The sequence below is a fragment of the Clinocottus analis genome, unplaced genomic scaffold (genome assembly GCF_023055335.1).
Source record: "Clinocottus analis isolate CAN_PGR_092001 unplaced genomic scaffold, fCliAna1.0.p SCAF_21, whole genome shotgun sequence".
Taxonomy (NCBI): Eukaryota; Metazoa; Chordata; class Actinopteri; order Perciformes; family Cottidae; genus Clinocottus; species Clinocottus analis.
In genome coordinates, this window is record NW_027175943.1 from 3903474 (window position 1) to 3909531 (window position 6058).

Below are 6058 nucleotides of genomic sequence, written 5' to 3' on the forward strand. Positions count from 1 at the left end.
AAGATGAGAAATCAATTCTGGAGAAACCTTTCAAATTCAAAATCTGTAATATCAGCACAAAATATCACATGATAGATAGATAGATAGATAGATAGATAGATAGATAGATAGATAGATAGATAGATAGATAGATAGATAGATAGATAGATACACGTGCACATTATTATCTCGTGTGAATAGCATCACAGTCCGAACAAAAGTGAAACATTCAACAGGTGTCTTTGTTATTTTGTCCACCCCCCTCTCTCCTCTCCTCCCTCCTCTGTCAACACACAATTGCCTCAAATCTTGTTTTCATGAGATGTTGATGCACCCTGCACTCCCCCTGTTATTCTAAGCACCAAATGATGAAGACAGAAGAGCATCTATTGAGGTTTCTGTTTGCTTTCCATTGCAGATAAAAACACCTCATTCACAGTAATGTACTGCCTTTATATATATATATATATATATATATATATATATATATATATATATATATATATATATATATATATATATATATATATATATGCGCACAGTCCTGGTGTTGATGGTTTGTTGTGATTGCGAGATGATGTAAAAAATAAAAAATAAAAAGATTATAAAAATAAGACGGAGTGGAATGTCCTCTTTACAGGTGAAGCATCTCTGAAAACACTGAGGAGGAGACGAAGAGAAGAAGAAGAAAAGGGTTTTTGAGCGGGATTATATAATTATAGTTTTGCTGTGTGTGTTTTTCCCTTATTTTTCTTATCCGAGGCCGTAATTACTGCACACAGCCATGGGTCGTTACTCCTTTCAGCTGGCCTAATCTCACAGAGGATGAATAGAAACTGTCAATCAGACGCTGCACTCAGCAGCGAGACAAGAGGGGACTGATTGCTACTGCTGTGCTGTGACACACACAGACACACACACACACACACACACACACACACACACACACACACACACACACACACTTTTTCTTCCTTCTTCTCTCCAGTGTCTTCACAGCTCTGCCTTCACTGATGCACAACTAAAACCCTCCAAAAAGCAGATTTTTTAAATTTATTTTATTTTATTTTTTTTACCACGTTTAACTTTTCTGAAGACTGCTCATATTTGGATTCCAGTCTTTATTACACACTTTTAGTATCATTCTGTCATTACCATATTTTAGGAATAACATATGCTTTTGCTGCATAATATACCAGACTGGATGCATAGAGTAAAAAAAAAGGAAGTTATATGTTTGAACATGCTTATTAACCAATATTCTGTATATTTAACTGGCATAAGGAAAAGGATTGATTACCCAACAGTATGCTGAGTAGTTCAAATTAGCTTCATCTCGAGCTGCAACATTCAAATGACATTAAATGCATCATTAATCCTGCATATGGGTACTTATATGTATCTTAATATCATTGTGTTACTTCATTTAAATGAGCTGACTGCTTATTCTAACAGACAGTGTCCTCTTTGATACACTTCTTTATCTCTTTTAGTTCATTTCCCATGTCGGGAATCGGCATTACTTCATCAGTAATCGATTAATAATCAACTCCCGAAATGTTATGGCAGACATATCTCCGCCTCGAGGAGATGTTCGGGCCTCAAATAACTTCATTATTGTGTAGTTTTACTACCCGCGTGAGGATCTGAATGCACTTCCAGCCGCAATCAGGGGGATGAACTCGGCCCTTCATATGTTTTTCTCCTGATCAAATCACAACTCATTCCTCTAAACGTCAACCCCATTTCATTCCAATAATATTTCCGTTCCACTCAAAATCCCAATTACACTACAGGCCTGTATGCGATAATAGGCAGAGCAATAACAGCACACATCTACTCTCATGCCTGCTTCTGCCCGCAGGATAGAAAAGGGAAACAAATGTTTATTTGCACCACCGACAGCCCCGTGACCTCTTCCCTGCGTGGATTGCGGCCTTGTGGAGATGAATCTGATCAATCAGATCAATCAGCAGAGATTACTGTAATCCCGGAGGTCAGAGGGAGGGCACCGGGCCACTCAGAGTTCACGCATCCCACACAAGCTCCAGACAAATCTGTGGCGGAATGGCAACCATTCGGCCACGCACAGGAGTCCTTAAGAGCGTGAAATTATGGGAATATTCATTTCAGATGATTTATAAATGTGTGCAACCTGATGCAGTGTGCAACGTCATCAGAAAAAAACAAGTGAATGCTGCTGCAGCATGTGTCTATATTTAATAATGGAGCACATGTCACACACACACACACACACACACACACACACACACACACACACACACACACACACACATGCATGTGAGGTTGTTTGAATACTGAAATGCGTTAGATTTGGTATAAAAGATGTAAACGCTGCTTAAAGCGGAGGCAGACACGCGGAGGGGTTTTTGTTGGAGGTGATGAGGCCGCAGGGGAAAGAAATATGGATCCAGGTGCGTTTATGGAGCTTTTGTTGAAATAAAACCTTGGAAAGAAGAGGGAATGTAAAACACACACGAGCTTTACACACCTTATTGAAGTTTATTCTACACACACACACACACACACACACACACACACACACACACACACACACACACACACACACACGGCCCCGGCTTCATGAGATATCAGAAATTAGTCCAGTAAGAATTCGACCTCTTTTATATATCTATATTTATTTATTTATATATCTATATTATATATATATATATATATATATATATATATATATATATATATATATATATATATATATATATATATATATATATATATATATATATCTTTTTGTTCCCCTCCTTCACACTTTGTGCACATTTTATTAACAGGTTGTAACTCGGTGCATCCTGACGTGTCGATGTAGCACTGAAATAATGTTTCACACAACAGGTGCAACGTTATAAAGAAAGTATATTACACCATACAAGTAATATAAATAATAGCAATAATACAAATTATGAAGCATTTAGGAAAGCTGTTTATGTAGAAACTGTAATTCCGTTTCACAGAACGGCTAAAAAAACTCATTTTAACGAAATTTAGACCGTTTTCTTAACACATGAACTGTTATAAGTTGTATTAATTTAGTGCTAATAAAACGTTGACTTGTTTTTAAAGTTTACAAACATGTGAGTTTAATAAAAAGTAGTTTAATTTGTCTGTGAAATCTTTCGTCTCGCTGCACGATGCCAAATGCTGATAACTTGACTTTATTTCACACTTCAAAAAAAAAAAAAAAAAGAAAGCAGAGACTCATACATGTAAAAACAAATAAAATAGAGTCATATCAATGTGTGCAATTATGGCTACAACGCCTTCAGATATAGAAGGATCTGAAACGCAACATATTGCATTAAAGGAACGAACTGTATATTATTCAAAATGAATCAACACACACCAGCACCATACGATGCACATGTCTCCTTTCATACCATAATAATAAATAAGAACAGGCGTTTGCAGCCAAATTCATAATTTAAAAATGTTGCATCTTCCACATCACGAGTTCAAAACATTTCTAAGATCTCAACACGCGCGTGTTGTTAAAATAAAGCCTCTCACACTCAGTGAAGACATATTTAACACGTGCAGGGGGAATGAACCACTGTTGTTCGGACTGAACGGATCCCCCCGCAGCTCTGCGTCACCACTGTCCCCGTCCTGCTGATGACATATTTACTTTACTTTACTTTACGTTAGTTTAGTGTCCAGCAGCAGCGGAGCTGCTTTGTCCGACTTTCGCTCCGGACTCAAATGTCCCACCGCGGCTCGCTGCTGCGGAGTTTCTTCCAACTTCAGTTTAGTTCATGAACACAAACACGTGCAGGAACTAAACAGCATGGCGTCATCTTATGTCCTCATTAAATATAATTCAACCAATAATACCCTGTTTTTTTTAATTTTAAAAGGATATTTAACGTTTTAAAATGTAAGAAGTTTACTACACGATGTGTGTTGCTGAGCATTCAGTGTTTTCATTTGTATGTTCAATATTCAATTGTTACATGAGTCAGAGAATAATTCATCAAGTTCTGACGTTATTTTTTATAACAATACTCAAAGGAAATAAAGTTTTGAGTAGGTTTGGTTTTTTTTTAGCAAAAAAACTCACTTTTTTGTTCCTAAATATTCATAATAATCTTCATAACGTGAACTAAAAGAGCCTCAAACTAAACGTAACTTTTTCTTTCTAATCTACTTCCGCACACTGACTGATGAGCACGTCCCGTCACGTCATAGTCAAATGTTGTGTTGTTTCATTGTTGTGTTGTTTCCTGTATTGACTGAAGCTCTGCCACTGTAAACTAAAATATCACAGATTTTACTGATTAAAAAAAAATTGTTTCCCTATTATAATCAAAACCTTGTGAATTCTAATTTTTAAAAAAACATTTTGGGACTTAAATCATATATTTAGAATTAACATTTTGCAACACACTTGAATTTAAATCCACCCTTGTTATAAAATATGGATTAAAACAAAACATCCATGTTTGAAGGAAATGTTTGGGGACTTTAAGGGTTAATCACAAGTTTTAAAAATATTAATTATGTTTTCTATGAAAATCAGTCTCTGCAACTATAAAGCAACATGTTGCACAGTGATCACTGGAAGTTATGAGAAGAAAACATTTACACTGACAGATTTTAGTCTCTTATACTTTGAATAAACTAACAAAATATTCTAAATTGGTGTTATTTAAAATATAATTTTTCAATGAAATTTCTAACTTCTAAATATATAAAAAAGACACACCAGTAGAAAGTTACACATGTTGTACTTTAGTCCAGTGACTGCAGCAGTGAAAAGACAACACGCATTTTATAGTTTTAAAACTACAAATTGGAGAAAAACTGAATATCCTCACAGCTTCGGGCAGATTTCCGTCTCTTGAAGGTTTGCAGGACGATGCAACACAAAGTTAAAGCATCAGGTAGTTTTTACACAACAGACTTCATGCTGTTGTGTGAACCATCTCATCTCAAAATAAACCCAAAACCTCCAAAAGGAAACCGTCACATGAACCTGACACGTCCACATTTTATTATTATTTTAATCTCCACAGGACTTGCATGACAACACATTGTCGTGCGTGGAGCGCCACCCAGTGTTCCTGCTACGCACTGACAGAAGACACAAGGAGGGACACAACTCAAACACACACGCAGTTTATTAATTTTGCACGTTAAAAACAAAATCACACACACAGAAGACAGACAAACAAGCAAACTGCTACATTCTTGAAACAGATAATGAGAGTTTCAGTTTTACACAAAGAAAAGAAAAAATAAAGCAGACTTTGACCTATTACTCAAGCAAACATCCAGTAAAACCATTTCATCTGCGCTGCGTGGGCAGCTCGTGCTCGACTACGTAGAGAGATCATCACTTCCTGTAAGGCCGAAGTGTTCAGCGAATGAAATGCACATTGATCCACACGGAGGAACCGTCAGGGTTCTGCGGCCCGATCATGGCACAAATGTAGATTTCAAGTTCCCTTCACGAGAGCCGGCGCCTCTCAGCTCTGGTCTGCAGGCGCACGGTGACGACGGCGTCGGGGTGGAGGGCGAGAAAACAACACACACACACACACACACACACACACACACACACCTGTTACAGGGATTTAACCCTGAAAACACAACACACAGCCAGCTGGTCCACGAGCAAGGCTGCTGGTTACACAGGATGTGATGGGGATGAGAGAGAGAGAGAGAGAGGGAGGGAGAGAGAGAGGACGGAGGCATGAAAGGCACTTCTAGCGTCGCATGTGTGTTGTGAAGGCTTCATGAATTCAAACAAAAGAAACACCTCGAGTCTGCTCAACCGGCTGCGGCTGGTTTCAACACAAATGCACCAAAATAGTTCAATGCACAGTTTTGGGATTCTTTTAATGATTATGTTCTTGATTAGTTCCATTAATAGTTTGATTTGTGCAATAGAGGATGCAGAAAAATGTTCAAAATGTCGAGAGAGGTGGAATTTGATTTAAAAATTGGACGGTCGCAAAAACTGGAGCCGGAGACTATTTCTCCATTTTGGCTTCAAAAATAAATCCCCTAATTGATTATCAGAAACGCAGCAGATTCGTCT